The following is an 18,096-nucleotide window of genomic DNA, read 5'->3' as shown; positions in this document are numbered from 1 at the left end:
TCCAGTGGCTCTCTGGGGCCTCAATGTGGCATTTGAGTGCAAGGGGGCCAAGCTCTAGGCAGGAGCTTGTCTCAGCTGGGAAGACGCCATTTTCCTCAGAGTCCTGGTCCTGCTTTGGTGAGTGGGAGGCACCCGTCTGGGCTCGTGAGCCCTCACACCGAGCTGCAGCTTCCGGAGCAGGGCGGCTCATAGGGCTTGATCTTCGGAAGCCCAAGCAGCAGTTCTGGGGTGGGGCTCCCAGAAGGCTTTCTCACGCTGTTTGTGTGGTGAGCCCTGCCTCGAGTCCCCTCCAGCTCACCCCTCCTCTGGGTCTCAGCCCTCTCCAGACTGCGCTCTTCCTGGCTGCGCAGTCTAACCCTCAAAGCTGGGGCCTGTGTGTCAGTACCTGCATGCTCCCAGGAGGAAAAAGGTGTCCAGATGGATGATGTTTGAGAATCGGGGTAGGGACACTTTTTTTTTTAAAGAGAGATAGTAGAACTTTCATGAGTAAGAAGATTTTCCCACCACTCCAGAAGCTGAGCACAAGGGGAGCGTACACAATGAGGACGTATTCCTTTGGGGCCCGTGTCTGAGGTGGGAAATGCAGATGGGATTGTCACGTTCCACCCACGCGTCACACACAGGCCAGCCCGGTCAGGCTCACATGCTCCAGCGCCAGGACTCCGCTCCAGCCTGGGGCGAAACAAGGGAGCGTGGAGATTCGGCGAACACCTGTAATGTCCAGAAAAATCAATTTGTGTCACAATCAGAGTGTGGAACTGGAGTGAAGCAGGTGCCCAAGGAGCTGATGAGAGTCTTCAAAGGGAACTGGGCTTTCAGGCATGCATGTTGACATTTACCCAAGACGAGCAAAGGAGCCTACGAAATAGGACGTCTCTGGGACTCCTTAAATGTTGCTTCCTGGACCAGGCCCTTGACCTTGTCTGGGAGAGCCTGTGTAGAGAGCTGGCCCTGAAGGCTCATCTCTGTGGTCCGGCTCCTGGCTCCAGGCACCAGCTCGGAGGGAGGCCGGTTCCTCAGTCCGGGGACAAGCCTGCTTCTGTGCATGAGGGCTGACCTTCTCTTCTGGCCACCTTCACTTGGGGCAGAACTGTTTCGGAGGGCAATTTCGTGGACTTTCTGCGCTTAGGCAGGATTGGTGGGAGACAGTGATGGTCCTGCCTGGGGCCGGACCACGAGAGTGGGCTGGGAGGCACCACAGGGAGAAGAGGGTGCGAATCCTGTGATTTGGATAGGAGTTCATGGCCTGGGATTTCAGCAGAGAGCGCAGGAAACAGGCAAGGTGCTGCCGGTGTCACTTCCACCTTCAAAACCTCACCCAGTTATGTATTTGTATTCTTTAATGGGCCCTCCCTCTATTTTCCCTCCCCTCCCCTCCCCTCCCCTCCCCTCCCCTCCCCTCCCCTCCCCTCCCCTCCCCTCCCCTCCCCTCCCCTCCCCTCCCCTCCCCTCCCCTCCCCTCCCCTCCCCTCCCCTCCCCTCTCCCTCTCCTCTCCTCTCCTCTCCTCTCCTCTCCTCTCCTTTCCTTTCCTTTCCTTTCCTTTCCTTTCCTTTCCTTTCCTTTCCTTTCCTTTCCTTTCCTTTCCTTTCCTTTCCTTTCCGGGTGGGGAAAGGGAGAGAGAGAATCCTAAGCAGGCTTCATGCCCAGTGCAGAGCCCGACACTGGGCTCGATCTCACAACCCTGAGATCAGGACCTGAGCCCAAGTCAAGAGTCAGACACTTAACTGACTGAGCCCCCCAGGTGCCCCTGGGTTATTTTTCTTTTAATGTAGGGAGTTGCAGGGAAGAAAAACGATAGGCCAAAATCTTCCGGTCCAGAAAAATCCTGGCAATATCATTAAAAAAAAAAAAAGGAAATGAACTATTTTTAAGGTTAGAAAACTCAAGTGACAGGAAGGGAAAAACAAAACAAAAAAAAAACCTTGAACTTTCCCCCCACCCTCTTCTCGTAGACAGCTGCTGTTTGAGTTTGTCACGGATTTCCTTTGGGGGAAAATTTGGAATATAGTTGATTGTATGAGTCTGTAGTCTTTTTAAACTCACAAAGAGGATTACGTTTTTCTACGCTTTGCTTTTTTTCCTCTTCAGATAATAATTTAGTCTGGAGATTGTTTCTTGTCAGTACATTCAGATCTCTTCCATCCTTTTTCATAGCTGCATAGTGGTTCTGGTCTTAATATACTAATTTTCTCTAATTAATCTCCTTGATGGTCACTTTGGTTGGTTCTGGTTTTTTTCTTTGCTCTTATTAACAATGCTGTAATGATTTTATATATATTCCTTGGGGGGGCCTTGGCACATAAGTTTAGAGAGTATGTCCTAGCAGTGGACCTACACGGTCAAAGGGAATATGAATTTTTTTATTTCGGTAGATACAATCTTGCTGAAACCAGTGCAGGCAAGGAATTTGGCCTGTTGTATGGGTTTTATTTTCTGTAAAGTATTCACACCCGCTGTTCTTTTTCCTCTTGAGTTTTTCTCATTAGTTTTTGTGAGTCTTGATAAATTAGTCCTTTGTTGGATATGTTGCTATATATGCTTTCCAGCTTTCTCTTTTGGGGGCATAGGTAAATTTGAATGCTTATGTCGTCAAATTTTTCACTTCTTTTCCATCATAACATTTGGATTTTGTGGCACACTCTGAAAAGTGTAGGGTCAGAATTCTGGCTCAGCCTCTGACCAGCTCCATGACCTACAAACCTTGCTGGGCAGAGCTGTTTGTGAAAAAATTACAGGAGGACATGTGTATAGGGTGCAGGGGTGTAATACCTGGTATGACTTAATGCTAGATCCCTACATTGGCCTGTTAAAATGTGCTTTCTCCTTGTACACACTCTTAAGGAAGGATTTTTCTTCATCTGTAACTCTGTTGGTCTGGAAGGGTGTGAGGTTTCCCTTATGAGTGGGTGAGGCTGAGAACAAATGACCCAGATCAAACGACTGGGCTGGAGAGGCGGAAAGACAGCAAGCCAGTAGGGGTCTTGGATGGAAGGGTGGAGGAAATGGGGCACATTGTGCTCTCACCACTGGGGCCTGGGGTCACTGCCCTTATCTGGTCCTGGGCATCCTCTTGACCCTTGATCTGCAGCTGCCTTGCTAGAGACCTGTGGGTTATGCTCAGGACCACAGTCTGGAATTGGATTCTGTGGAATCAGTGATAAAGTGGCCTCTCCCTTCTGTGCACATTAAAGACAGTGGGATTTACTGTGGGTCCAGGGCCTTGGGAAAATGAAGCTTTTTCTTAACCGTGTGAGTGTGTGTATGTGTGTGTGTGTGTGTGTGTGTGTGTGTAGGTGGACCTGGAGGGGCAGCAAGTCATCAGGTGCTCTTGAGCTCCTTTCTTCGCCTCTGCATGTCCCTTCTGTACTCGAGTATTTCTCTCTATTGAGAGAGACTCTGGGCTCTCCCTGGCTCAGCCCCACTTGGAGTTGCCAGCAGGCCTCTGGGCACGTGCCTACTTCACTCTTCTGGTGGGAGCGTGGCTTTGGGCCAGACAGACGTCTGTAGGTGCTCTTGACACAGCTGTATTTGATCTTACTGGGGCACAGCCTTGAGAAGGAAAGCAGTGTCTGTCTTGGCGGAGGACAGCCGTGGCCTTGCTCTCTTGGCTGATCATTCAGGGCCCCCTCTTGAGGTGTCAGGGCCACAGCGACCAAATACCTAGCTTTGGCTGATACCTGTCAGACAGGGGAGGGCCAAATGTGCTTCTGGAGCTGTTCTCCTGGGTTCTTTTTTTCCTTTTTATATGAAATAAAATTTACAAAACTTGGATTCTCTTTCTGCATTCTGCATTAAATGGACAATCTATACTTGGCTCCTCAGAATAATTGAATAGCTTGTTAAAAACTTTTGTATTACTTACACATTATAATTTTAATCACTCCAATAATATGTGCATATAGTCTCATTTTTATTATTATTATTTATTTATTTGACAGAGAGAGACAGCAAGCAAGAGAGGGAACACAAGCAGGGGGAGTGGGAGAGGAAGAAGCAGGCTCATAGCGGAGGAGCCCAATGCGGGGCTCGATCCCATAATGCCGGGATCACGCCCTGAGCCGAAGGCAGACGCTTAACCGCTGTGCCACCCAGGCGCCCCTATAGTCTCATTTTTGAAAAAGGAAAGCCATACTAAATAAGGCTGTAGCTTCCTTTGACTAGCCCGATCCTGGTTCCATTCCTACCTTCCTGGAGGTTGCTATGGTTCTCAATCTGGTACATATCTTCCAGAACTTTATCTGTATACATACATGTGTGCCTATGGAAAATCTCTACTATTTATTTGTATGTGTCTATGTGTGTAGTATTGTGTGTCTGTGTATTTATAAAAATACAAGAGGTACTACACCATATGTCAGTCTATGACTTGCTTAACAAACATTCACTTAACAGAGTATCTCTGTAATCTAGCCAAATCCTCACTGACAGGTCCACCTCATTTTATTTTATTTTACTTTTTTCCTTTTTCCTTTATGGAGGGGAGAGGGGCAAAGGGAAAGGGAGAAAGAGAATCCCTTAAGCAGACTCTGTGCTGGCCACAGAGCCCTACTTGGGGCTCGATCTCATGACCCTGAGATCATGACCTGAGCCAAAATCAAGAGTCAGATGCTCAACCGATGAAGCCACCCAGGCACCCCTAGATCCACCTCATTCTAAAAACCACTCCATGGTTGTGGTAGGCAGAATAATGTCTGTCCATCCCCAGGATGTCCACACCCTAACCCCTGGAACCTGTGAATTGTCCTCTTACATGGCCAGGGGATTTTGCAGATGTGACTAACGGTTGGGACCTTGAGATAGGGAGGTTACGTTGGATCAGCCGGGTGGGCCCAGTTGAATCACTAGTCCTCAACAGTGGACGAGGAAGGCAGGAGAGGTAAGAGAGACCTCATGGGTAAAGGGCCTCCTGTTGCTGGCTTTGAAGATGGGGGAAGGGGGGCCATGAACCAAGGAAGGCAGTGATCTCCACAAACTAGGAAGAGCCCTCAGTTTTGAGCCAGCAAGAGAAGGAACCTCTGTGAACAAGCACAGGGAATGGAATTCTGTGGGCACCCGAGTGAACAGGGGCTGACTTCTCCCCTAGAGCCTCCAGAAGGGAATGCAGCCTGCAGACACTTGGGTTCAGTCTGCTGAAACCTTTACTGGACTTCTGACTTCTGGAAAACATTGTAAGAGAATACGTTTGTGTTGTTAAGTCACTAACTTTGTAGTAATTTGTTAAGGCACCAGGAAAGGATTTTAATCTAGAACCAGTGAATAGAAATGGAGTGTTTCATGCATGTGCCCTCAGAATGGGACTTAAGAACCAAGACAGTGATTCCCATAAATGCTTGACTGAGGAACATCTGACAAGAATCCCTCCCCATCCTTGAGCCAAGGAACTTACTGCATGGACTCCAGCTGTACCCCGCCCCCCCCATCAAGTTTTGCACTCCTTGCCATAAACACAACCTGCCCCAGACCCTCAAGGAGTGCCCGTAGCTTGCTACAGCCTGTGTTGCCCAAATTGCGATTCCTCTGCTGTTCTTGAATAAACTATCTAGTAATTCAAGACTGCCTTGGTTTTCCTCTTTATTTAGGTTGACAGCAGCAATAGAAGACAAATACAGTGGTGTTCCCCGGGGTTACCACCCCATATTTACCCATCCCCCTGTTGATGATGGATGGTCAAGTTCCCAGGTTCCTCTCTTACCCGTGGTCCAGCCGAGAATTCCTTGTATCCGCTTCTTTGTGCTCGTGGAGAAGTGTTCTGAGACCGTGTTTCCTAAAATCATCTTTGGTAATCCCCAGTAAGAAATACTGTTTATGTAGTGACCCAGTCAGTGTGCACATCCACATATAAAACTTGCATGAAAATTTTAAGGAATTATACTTGTCCCTCCTACCTTTGTCGCATTCTGCTGTTTTCTAGGCTACTCTATTCTGATTCGTTCAAAATCAGTGCTGGTGGCTAGCCACTCGCGTTCTCACTTCACAAATAGATCTTAACCTATGCTTTGACAAACACTGATCTAGAAGCTGCCTGGACGGGTTATCGCGTGGTAAGCCTGATAAACGTGTGCCCTGACTACCACTCAGCCCAGCAGGGACCCCCCAAAATGGCTAGTGTGTTTCTGATGACATAGTCTCTAGTTCTACAATCAGAAAAATCTAGAGATAAACTATTTTAGCATATGTGTAATTTTTATGTTATGGTTTAGTATTTCTAAAATTACATTTTATTTTTAAAGGTTTTTATTTTGAAATAGTTACGGATTCACAGGAAGTTGCTAAGCTACTACCTAGAGGTCCCCTGTACCCCTCCCTCAGTGTCCCCCAATGGTTACATCATGCATAATTATGGTACAGTGTTAAAATTAGGAAACTGACATTGATACATTGTGTCTATATAGTTATGTCATTTTATCACTTGTATAGACTTGTGTCATTCCCACTGCATTTGGGATACAGAACTATTCTTTTGCTGAGAAATTTCCCTCTTGCTACTCCTTTGTAGTCAAACCCATCTCCCTTTTCCTCAACCATGCCTAACCTTGGTAATTACTACTCTGTTTTCCATCTCTATAATTTTGTCATTTTGCGAACGTAATGTAGATAGAATCTCATTTATATATAATTATATATCTTACGTATAGTGACAATTTGAGACTGGCCTCTTTGATAACGTGCTGCATAATGCGTTGAGACCCATCGAAGCTGTGTGTATCAGCAGTTGCTTTATTCTCATTATTGAATAGTGCTCCGTGCTGTGAATGTATCATGGTTTAACCATTTCCCTATTAAGGGAGGTTTTGCTTGGTTCCAATTTTTGATTTTTATGATGTGCTATGTGCAATCATGTATAAGCGTTGTTTGGGTATAAATTTTTATTTAGGATTTCTGGGTCAAATGTAATGGCTGAGTCATAGGATCAGTGTATTTCTAATAAGTATATATTCATACGATTATGTTGAAGTGTAGTTGACACACAGTGTTACATTGGTTTCAGGTGCACAACAGAGTGATTTGAGAACTCTGTGATGCTCACCATAAATGCCCCTAATATATTTATAGTTTAGTTAAAAGTTAGTTAAAGTTTAGTTAAAAGTTAAAAGTAACTTTTAAACTGCTTTGCAGAGTGTCTCTACCGTTTCATGCTCCCACCAGCAACATACGGGAGAGAGAATTTCTCTACCTCCCGGTCAGCATGTGGCAACGTTGCCATCTATGTTACTGTTGTAGCAGGTGTAGTGAGCTCACCGTGGGCTTGAAATGTGTCTCCCTCATGGCTAATGATGTTGAATTTTTTCATGTGCTTATTTGCTAACTGCATATCCTTTTTGATGGAATGACTCTTCACATCAATTTTTTTATTTTGAGAGTTACATATTAGTCTGTGGGGAGGTGTGGTAGGGAGGCACAATATCTTTGGGTGCTTCTTGGTTCTGAGTGGATGTTAAGAGTTGAGATTTCTGATCTTAGAGTATTCAGACATGAACAGTTTCAACTCCTTAATCACACAAATAATTATATTAGTTGTCATCTTAAAAAACCTGGTAACAAACTGAGGGCTTCATAGGGGAGGAGGGTGGGGGATTGGGATAGGCCGGTGATGGGTATTAAGGAGGGCACATATTGCATGGTGCACTGGGTGTTATATGCAAGTTATGAATCATGGAGCATTGCATCAAGAACTGGGGATGTACTGTATGGTGACTAATATAACAAATATTATTAAAAAATTTTTTTAAATTTTATTTCTTAGAGAATGAGAGAGAGTGAGTGAGGGCGAGGGAGAAATAGACTGCCCGCTGATTACGAATCCCGATGTGGGGCTCAATCCCAGGACTCCGGGATCATGACCTGAGCTGAAGGCAGACGTTTAACCGACCAAGCCACCCAGGTGCCCCGTCATCTTTTTTTTTTTTTAAAGGAAAATTACAAGTAAGGCTCAAGTCCTTTGCATACCACCCTATTCCTTAACACATCGTCCCAAAATTTAGTAGTTTGCAGCAACTGCCATTTATCCGCGAGTGTACAGATAGCCTGCCTGGTAGTTTGTGAGACGGGAACTAAGCCGGTTCTCACCTCGCAGGATAGTGGTGGTTTTTTTGATCTGGATGGCCTGGCCTGGAACGACTTTGCTCTCCTCCACTTACTCTTCCACAAGGGTATTCTGGGCATGTTCTCAGTGTGAGAATCCCAGGAATTAACTGGAAACATACAAGTCCTTTTTGAAGACTCTGTGTGGGTTTGGTTTGCTATTGTCTCTTTGCCTAAACCAAGCTCAGCATCAGTGTGAGGACACCATGAAAAGGCACAGACAGAGGAAGACATGAAGCACTGGGGCCATGAATGCCATCTGTCTACAGTGTGTGCTGAGGCTCCAATTAATCCCATGCCTCCCCTGGGCAAAACAGGCTCTCCCAAATTCCAGGATCCCCGAAAGATTTTCCAGTCATGTCCTTATGCCTGGAGCCTAGGGTCTTATGATCTACATCAGATCTGCATGTGGCTCCCTGAATGCAGCATCTCTCGGTCTGGGGACCTCTGAACTGAAAAGACAAGCCTGGGGGCTCAGTTGGTTAAGCGTCTGCCTTTGGCTCAGGTCATGATCCTAGGTCCTGGGATCGAGTCCCGCATGGGGCTCCTTGCTCATCAGGGAGTCTGCTTCTCCCTCTCTCCCTCTGCTGCCCTCTGCTTGTGCTCTCTCTCCCTCTGACAAAAAAAAAAGTGACCCCCCACCATACAATGGTGAGACAGGAACAGGACAGCTGCAGTGGACAGTCCCATTTAGAAGGGGAAGAATGGGAGGTATCTTGTGTCCCTGCCCATAGCACTTCTAAAATCAAGCTGGGAGAATGTTGGTAGGTTTCTCCCGTATATATATATATATACGGGAGAAACCTACCAACATATATATATGGATATAATATATGGATATATATGGATATAATATATAGAGATATATGGATATAATATATATGGAGATATATATATATATATTAAGTATATATATATATTAAGTATTTTATATATATATATTTATTTATATATATATATTAAGTATTTTAAGTATTTAAGTAAGTATTTTAAGTAAGCTTCACACCCAGGATGGGGCTTGAACTCAAGACCCTGAGATCAAAACCTGAGCTGAGATCAAGAGTTGGATGCTTAACCGACTGAGCCACCCAGGTGCCCCAACTAGGTTTCTCTATTTTTGTCAGGATTTCACTTCCAGGTTCCTGCTCCTTCAGAGGTGGTCACTGTCCCTTGATTAGCACCTAATTCTGCTCGCCTGGAGTGACCGCCTAGTGCCTTATCTTCAAGCCCTGGGCCCCACCTTCTGAGATGTTCTTCCTTTCCCACAGCCCTCTGCGGCCACGCCCGAAGAAGAAATAGGCCCTTTGGGTAATTTCTCAGCCTTTTACTTGTCCACAGGCCATTTTACATTTTGAATGATTTCATTCTAGCCCTGAGGGCACTGAAGACAAAACAACATCCTCAAAAACTGTGGATTTTCGAGTACGTCGGATGCCATTTAACTCTGTTTTCCAAAAGGCACACCCGTAATTTTTCACGAACTTCATCTTTTCTAGGCTTGCTGACTGACTCTGGGCATGTCGGACCATGTTCTTAAGAGTCGTAGGTTCCCTTTCGTCTAGCTGGGAGGGTCCATCAGGCCATGCCTTCAGTATTCATTCAAGCTTTTGAGTTTTCTCTGCCCTGTTGGCCAAAGCAAGCCACGTAGCCCAGCCCAAAGTCAGCACGGGCAGGCACTACGAAGGGATGGATCCAGGGAAGCAGGAAAACTCGGGGTATTGATGTAATCCTTCTAGCACAAAAGGGGATTAAAAAAGTAAGGTGTGGTTTCACGTGTGTGTGAACGCATGTGCACACACACGTGAATATAGATGTTAGACTGTATGATATGATTCTGCATCTCAGTATTTTCATTCAGAAATATGCCTTTTTGTGATCTGTTCCTTTGAGCTGTAATAAGAATTTCATTGTATGAAATTATAGTGTGCATTTTGTTGAGCCATTTTGTGATGCATAAACATTAAGTTTATTTACAATTTTTTCACTATTATATTTCACATGGTCTAAGATAGACCTTTTTTCTCATTTTAACATCTCTGAAATCCATGATGTCTTACAATTATTTCACAGTGTCCTTCTTTTATTGATACACAAAATAATGATGCATCTTACAATCAGTGGTGTTTTAGCTTTGATGAAATGTGGTATGAACACTGATGAATATCCCGATTGGATTGATTTCCAAATCAGTTGTAACGGTCTATGCTTTTCCCATCGCTCTCTGTCCTTGTCAGTAATTGCTACGTTATTAGACTTTGTTAGGTTTTTTACCAACCTCATACAAGCGAAGTGGTATCTCACTGCAGTTTTAAATGCATTCCCCTGATTAGTAGTTAGGTTAAAGATCACTTCATACTTATTGGCCATTTACATTTCCTTTCTATGAATTGCCTGTTTTTTATCTGTTGCCTTTTTTTCATAGCGTTGTCTTTTTCTTCTTGATTTATAGGTCTTCTTCCTACATCATATATTCTAAGCTTTCATTAGTGCACTGCAAATACCTTCTTCCAGTCTGAAGTTTATCTTTCCATTTTATTTGTAGAGTTCTTTATCATATTGATAATTTAAATGTTAATGGAGTTGAGTTTATAAAATCAATCTTTTCTTTTTTGAAAGCTTGAGCTTTTTGTGTCTTGCTTCGAAAGTCCTTCAGTGTTACTACTGTGACAACTAGTAATAGCAAATACTATTTCTTGAGCTGGGCACTGTTCTAAGTGCTTTTACATGGATTAACTCATTCAATTATCATAACAACCCCCTTGGATAGTTAAGAGTAATTTAACTACTACCACTCTACTCCAGGAGAACTGGGGTCAACTGGCCTCTGGTAGGTTGAATGACGCTCCCCTCCTCCCTCATGGATAATGACATCCTAATCTCTGGAGACTGTGACTATTACCTTTTTGACAAAATGATGTATATGACTTTATATGGCAAACATTGTGATAAAATTAAAGATCTTGAGGTGGGGAGAATATCCGGATTATCTGGGTGTGCCCCAAAATGCAGTTGCAAAGTGTATGAGACAGAGGGAGATATTTGTACACAGGAGAGAAGGCAGTGGACCACAGGGGCAGTGAAGCACACACAAGACAAGGCATGTCAGTAGCCACCGTAAGTTGGAACAGGCAGGGGACAGATAACATATTTTCATGTCACTGTCTCTCTGGTTTTTCTTTCAGTCAATTACCTGTCTATCCATTTTCTCCTATTGGGTTATCTTTCTCCTCGGAGATTTTTACGTAGGCTGGATTCTTTGTTAGGTAAGTGACAAATGTACTTTCTAGGACGCAGCAAGATGGTTTATGTTCTTTTGTTGTTTTTGCCATATTCCTACTTGTAATTTTTATTTAGTCAAATGTATCATTTTAAATTTATGTGTATATCTGTGATTTAAGAAGACTTTCTCTAACTTCACATTTTCTCCTAAAGCTTTGACTTTTTTTTTTTTTAACTGTTTAGGTCTTTGATCAATCTGAAATTTATTTTTTGAAAACAGCATATGAGGACTTTGTTTTTTCCCCCACATGGAGAAACAATTGTCTCAATACCATTGCTGAGGTCCGATTTCCTACCTCTGAGTTCAAATGCCTCTTAAATGCACATAGATCCATTTCTGGAGTCTCAGTTACAGTCTTCTGCTCTCTTTGCCTGTCCTTCCTCTGATACAAACAGGAGTCATTCCTATAGTTTTATATGTTTGTGCTTTGATAACTGCGAGGGTAAGTGCTTCCTTTGTTGTTTTTAAAACTTGTTTTTACAATATTGTATACTTAAATTTTTTTAAAATTAAAAAAATATGTATCGTGACCATTTCAAATTCTTTATTTTTAAAAGATTTTATTCATTCGAGGGAGGGAGAGAGAGCGAGAGAGAGAGGAAGCGTGCTCACAAGCATGCGGAGAGGCAGAAGGAGAGGGAGTCGCAGACTCCTGGCTGAGCTGGGAGCCCAGTGGGGGGTTCGATCCCGGGACCTGGAGATCACCTCCTGAGCTGAAGGCAGACACTTAACCGACTGAGCCACCCAGGCGCCCCGAGACTTTTTTTTTTTTTTAGACCATTTTTAATAACAGTTTTTTTCCTAGCAAAATTGAGGGGGAAGCACAGAGGTTTTCCATGTACCCCTCCGAGCCTGCACAGTGTCTCCTACTATCAGCGTCCCCCACCAGAGTGGGACATTTGTTATACTGTGTAGTTTACACTCAGGTTAACTTTGGTGGTGTACATTCTGTGGGTTTGGACAAATGTGTAGTGATTAACAGCCATCATTAGGGTATCATGATGAGTAGTTTCACCTAAAAATCCTTTGTGCCCGCCCATTTATGCCCCCCTCCCCCCTTAGCCCTGGCAACCCCTGGTCATTTTAGTGTCTCTGCAGTTTTTCCTTTGCCCCAATGTCACATTGTTTAGAATTAGACACTAGGTAACCTTTTCAGATGGGCTTCTTTCACCTAGTAATATGCACTTAAGGTTGCTATATGTCTTTTCATAGCTTGATAGCTCATTTATTTTTAGCCCTAAATAGTTTTCCATTATCTGGATGTACTGCAGTGTATTTATCTATATCCCTGCTGAAGGACATCTTGGTCGCTTCCAAGTTTTGGCAATTATGAATGAAGCTGCTTAAAACAGCCGTGGGCAGGTTTTCATGTAGACCTAAGTTTTCAACTCCGAAGGGTACGTACCAAGGACCACAACTGCTAAACCATACAGTAAAATTATGTTTAGTTTTGTAAGAAACCACCAAAGTGGCTGTCCCATTTTTGTATTTACATTTTCATGTGCCTTTTAGAATCACCTTATGTAATTCCTTGAAAAATCTTGTTGATGCCAGAGTTGTGATGGGACTGAATTTATAGCTTATTTGAGAGGACTGATAATTAGAAGAAATCTTCCCATTCTCAAAAATGGTTTCTCTCTCCAGTTAGATCATTTTTTATTATCCTTCAGTTAAATCTTAGAGTTGTACTGTTTCTTGTACATTCTTATTAGGTATATCCCAAGATACATTCTGGTACTGGTATTTCTTTTCCCTCTCTATATTAAAATTGGTTAGTGCTAGTATAACAGGAGCTATTGATTTTTTTTGTCCTATAGAAGTTTGACTTTGTTGTGGTCAAAATTTTTTTCTTTAATTGCTTCTGGATTTTGAGTCATAGTAAGAAAAACTTTTCCCACTTTTTTTCCATTATGCTGGAAATTCACCCATGGCTTTTTTTTTAAAAATTTATTTTTCACTAATGCTTTTATGGGTTTAGTTTTTACTTTTAGACCTTTTTAAATTTAAATTCAATTAATGAACGTATAATGTATTATTAGTTTCAGAGGCATTATTAGTTTCAGTTTCGTCAGTCTTAAATAACACCCAGTGCTCATTACATCAAGTGCCCACCTTAATGTCCAACACCCAGTTCCCCATCCCCCCACTCCTCTCCCCTCCAGTGACCCTCAGTTTGTTTCCTATGATTTAGAGTCTCTTATGGTTTGTCTCTCTTTCTCTCTGGTTTTGTCTTGTTTTATTTTTTCCTCTCTTCCGCTATGATCTTCTGTTTTGTTTCTTATTCCACATATGAGTGAGATCATATGATAATTATCTTTCTCTGACTTATTTCGCTTAGCATAATACCCACTAGGTCCATCCATGTTGTTGCAAATGGCAAGATTTCATTTTCTGATGGCTGAGTAGTATCCCAATATGTGTGTGTGTGTGTGTGTATGCATACATGCCACATCTTTATCCATTCATCTGTCGATGGACATCTGGGCTCTTTCCATAGTTTGGCTATTGTGAACATTGCTGCTATAAATATTGGGATGCAGGTACCTCTTCAGATCACTACATTTGTATCTTTGGGGTAAATACCTGGTAGTGCAATTGCTGGGTCATAGGGTAGTTCTATTTTTGACTTTTTGAGGAACCTCCATACTGTTTTCCAGTGGCTGCACCAGCTCTCATTCTCACCAATAGTGCAAGAGGGTTCCCCTTTCTCCACATCCTTGCCAACATCTGTTGTTTCCTGACTTGTTAATTTTAGCCATTCTGACCAGTGTGAGGTGGTTATCTCATTGTGGTTTTGATTTGTATTTCCCTGATGCCGTGGGATGTTGAGCATTTTTTCATGTGTCTCTTGGTCATTTGTATGTCTTTTTCGGAGAAATGTCTCTTCATGTCATCTGCTCATTTCTTGATTGGATTATTTGTTCTTTGAGTGTTGAATTTGATAAGTTCTTTACAGATTTTGGATACTAGCCCTTTATCTGATATGTCATTTGCAAATATCTTCTCTTATTCTGTCAGTTGCCTTTTGGTTTTGTCAACTGTTTCCTTTGCTGTGCAAAAGCTTTTTATCTTAATGAAGCCCCAATAGTTCATTTTTGCCTTTGTTTCCCTTGCCTTTTGAGGCATGTTTATCAAGAAGTTGCTGTGGCTGAAATCGCAGCGGTTGCTGTCTGTGTTCTCCTCTAGGATTTTGATGGATTCCTGTCTCACATTTAGGTTTTTCATCCATTATGAGTCTATTTTTGTGTGTGGTGTAAGGAAATTGTCCAGTTTCATTCTTCTGCATGTGGCTGTCCAAGTTTCCCAACACTATTTGTTGAAGACACTGTCCTTTTTCCATGGGATATTCTTTCCTGCTTTGTCGAAGACTAGTTGACCATAGAGTTGAGGGTCCATATCTGGGTTCTCTATTCTGTTCCATTAATCTATGTGTCTGTCGTTGTGCCAGTACCATACTGTCTTGATGATTACAGCTTTGTAATAGAGCTTGAAGTCCGGAATTTAATGCCCCCAGGTTTGGTTTTCTTTTTCAACATTCCTCGGGCTATTCAGGGTCTTTTCTGGTTCCATACAAATTTTAGGATTATTTGTTCCATTTCTGTGGAAAAAAGTTGATGGTATTTTGATAGAGATTGCATTGAATGTATGGATTGCTCTAGGTAGCATAGACGTTTTAACAATATTTGTTCTTTTAAGCTATGAGCATGGAATATTTTTCCATTTCTTTGTGTCTTCCTCAATTTCTTTCATGAGTGTTCTATAGTTCTCTGAGTACAGATCCTTTGCCTCTTTGGTTAGATTTATTCCTAGGTATCCTATGGTGTTGGGGGCAATTGTAAACGGGATTGACTACCTAATTTTTCTTTGTTCTGTCTCATTGTTAGTGTATAGAAATGCAACTGATGTCTGTGCATTGATTTTATATCCTGCCACTTTGCTGAATTCCTGTACGAGTTCTCGCAATTTTAGGGTGGAGTCTTTTGGGTTTTCCACATACAGTATCATGTCATCTGGAAAGAGTGAGAGTTTGACTTCTTTGCTGATTCAGATGCCTTTTATTTCTTTTTGTTGTCTGATTAATGAGGCTAGGACTTCTAGTACTATGTTGAACAGCAGCGGTGATAGTGGACAACGCTGCTGTGTTCCTGACCTTAGGGGAAAAGCTCTCAGTTTTTCCCCATTGGGAATGACATTTTCTGTGGGCTTTTCGTATAGGGCTTTTATGATATTGAGGTATGTTCCCTTTGTCTCTACACTGTGAAGAGTTTTCATCAAGAAAGGATGCTGTACTTTGTCAAATGTGTTTTCTGTATCTCTTGAGAGGATCATATGGTTCTTGTCCTTTCTTTTATTTATGTGGTGTGTCACCTTGATTAATTTGCAGGTACTAAACCACCCTTGCAGCCCAGGAATAAATCCCACTTGGTCATGGTGAATAATCCTTTTAATGTACTGTTGGATCCTCTTGGCTAGTATTTTGGTGAGAATTTTTGCATCTGTGTTCATCAGGGATATTGGTCTGTAATTTCCCTTTTTGGTGGGGTCTTTGTCTGGATTTGGGGTCATGGTAATGCTGCCTCATAGAAACAGTTTGGAAGTTTTCCTTCCATTTCTATTTTTTGAAACAGCTTCAGAATAGGTATTAATTCTTCTTTAAATGTTTGGTAGAGTTCCCCTGGGAAACCATCCAGCCCTGGACTCTTCTTGTTTGTTGGGAGATTTTTGATGACCGCTTCAATTTTCTACCTGGTTGTGGGTCTGTTCAGGTTTTCTACTTCTTCCTATTTCAGTTTTGGTGGTTTATATGTCTCTAGGAATGCATCCATTTCTTCCAGATTGCTTAATTTGTTGGCATATAGTTGCTCATGATATGTTTTTAAAATTGTATTTCTTTGGTGTTTGTTGTGATCTCTCCTCTTTCATTCATCATTTTATTTATTTGGGTCCTTTGTTGCTCTCTCTCTCTCTCTTTTTGATAAGTCTGGTCAGGGGTTTATCAATCTTATTAATTTCTTCAAAGAACCAGCTCCTAGTTTCATTGATCTGTTCAACTGTTCTTTTGGTTTCTATTTCATTGATTTCTGCTCTAATCTTTGTTAATTATCTTCTCCTGCTGGGTTTAGGTTTTACTTGCTGTTCTTTCTCCAGCTCCTTTAGGTGTAAGGTTAGGTTGTGTTTGAGACCTTTCTTGTTTCTTGAGAAAGGCTTGTATTGCTATATACTTCCCTCTTAGGACTGCCTTTGTTGGGCACCTGGGTGGCTCAGTCGGTTAAGTGACTGCTTTTGGCTCAGGCCATGATCCCGGGGTCCTGGGATCGAGCCCCACATCAGACTCCCTGCTCTGTGGGGGAGCCTGCTTCTCCCTCTGCCTCTCCCTGTGCTTGTGCGTGCTCTCTCTCTCTGAAATGAGTAAATAAAATCTTTTAAAAATAAAAAAAAGGACTGCCTTTGTTACATCCCAAAGGTTTTGAACAGTTGTGTTTTCATTTTCATTTGCTTCCATGAATTTTTTAAATTCTTCTTTGATTTCCTGGTTGACCCACTTGTTCTTTAGTAGGATGCTCTTCAGCCTCCATGTATTTGAGTTCTTTCCAACTTTCCTCTTGTGATTGAGTTCCAGTTTCAAAGCACTGTGGTCTGAAAATATGCAGGGAATGATCCCGATCTTTTGGTACCAGTTGAGACCTGATTTGTGACCCAGGATGTGATCTGTTCTGGAGAATGTTCCATGTGCACTCGAGAAGAATGTGTATTCTGTTGCTTTAGGATGGAATGTTCTGAATGTATCTGTGAAGTCCATCTGGTCCAGTGTGTCATTCAAGGCCCTTGTTTCCTTGTTGATCTTGTGCTTAGATGATGTGTCCATTGCAGTGAGTGAGGTGTTAAAGTCCCCTACTATTATTGTATTATCATCAAAGTGTGTCCTTGAATTTGTTATTAATTGGCTTATATAATTGGCTGCTCCCATGTTAGGGGCATAAATATTTACAATTGTAAACTGTATTGCTGCAATGGTGGCCTCCCAATTTCTGGTCCCTGAGCTGAAAGCTCTCGCTCCTCCACTCCTCAGTGAGCCTTCAGTCAATCACTCCTGTCTCCCTGCTCTCTGGCTGCACTCCGTGCTCACCCAGCCTGTGACTGAGCATTTCTATCTCAGGCAAGTGACCCCATTTCAAATCTCCAAACCCTGCAGACTCCTGTGATGCACCCCTGCGCTGCTCTTCCCAGGGAGGAAAGGGGGTCTTGCCCTGGTTCTGTGGCTCACTGGGCCCCTGCTCGGAAAGCAGTCACCTGACAGTGCTGGGTTCGTGGTTTATGGCAACCCCGAGCTGAGAGTCTCCTCCTGGGCTCGCTGATTGCAGCCAGCTTCCCTGCCGTGATACCTGGGAGCTCTGCTGTACTCAGGCACCCCTGGTCTTCCTGTGACTCTGAGGATTCTGAGGCCACACTGTCGTGCTTTGCCACCTGTGCACCGTTCAGGTAGGGACATCCCTCCCCGGAGCAGACTTCTCAAAGTTCTGGTTTTGCGCTCTGCTGCTCTATCACTTGCCAGTAGCCAGCTGACAGAGGCTCCCGCCCCCTGCAGTCTATCTTCCCATATGTCACATCGAATTCACTTCTCTACACCTCCTACCTTGCAGGAAGTAGTTGCTTTTCTATTTGTAGAGTTGCAGCTATTCTTTTCTTAGATCTCCGGTTGAGTTAGTAGGTGTTCAGAATGGTTTGATGGCTA

This window comes from Ursus americanus, chromosome 5 (genome assembly GCF_024610735.1).
Source record: "Ursus americanus isolate L20-20 chromosome 5, mUrsAme1.1.p, whole genome shotgun sequence".
Lineage (NCBI taxonomy): Eukaryota > Metazoa > Chordata > Mammalia > Carnivora > Ursidae > Ursus > Ursus americanus.
This window is presented reverse-complemented; position numbering follows the sequence as displayed.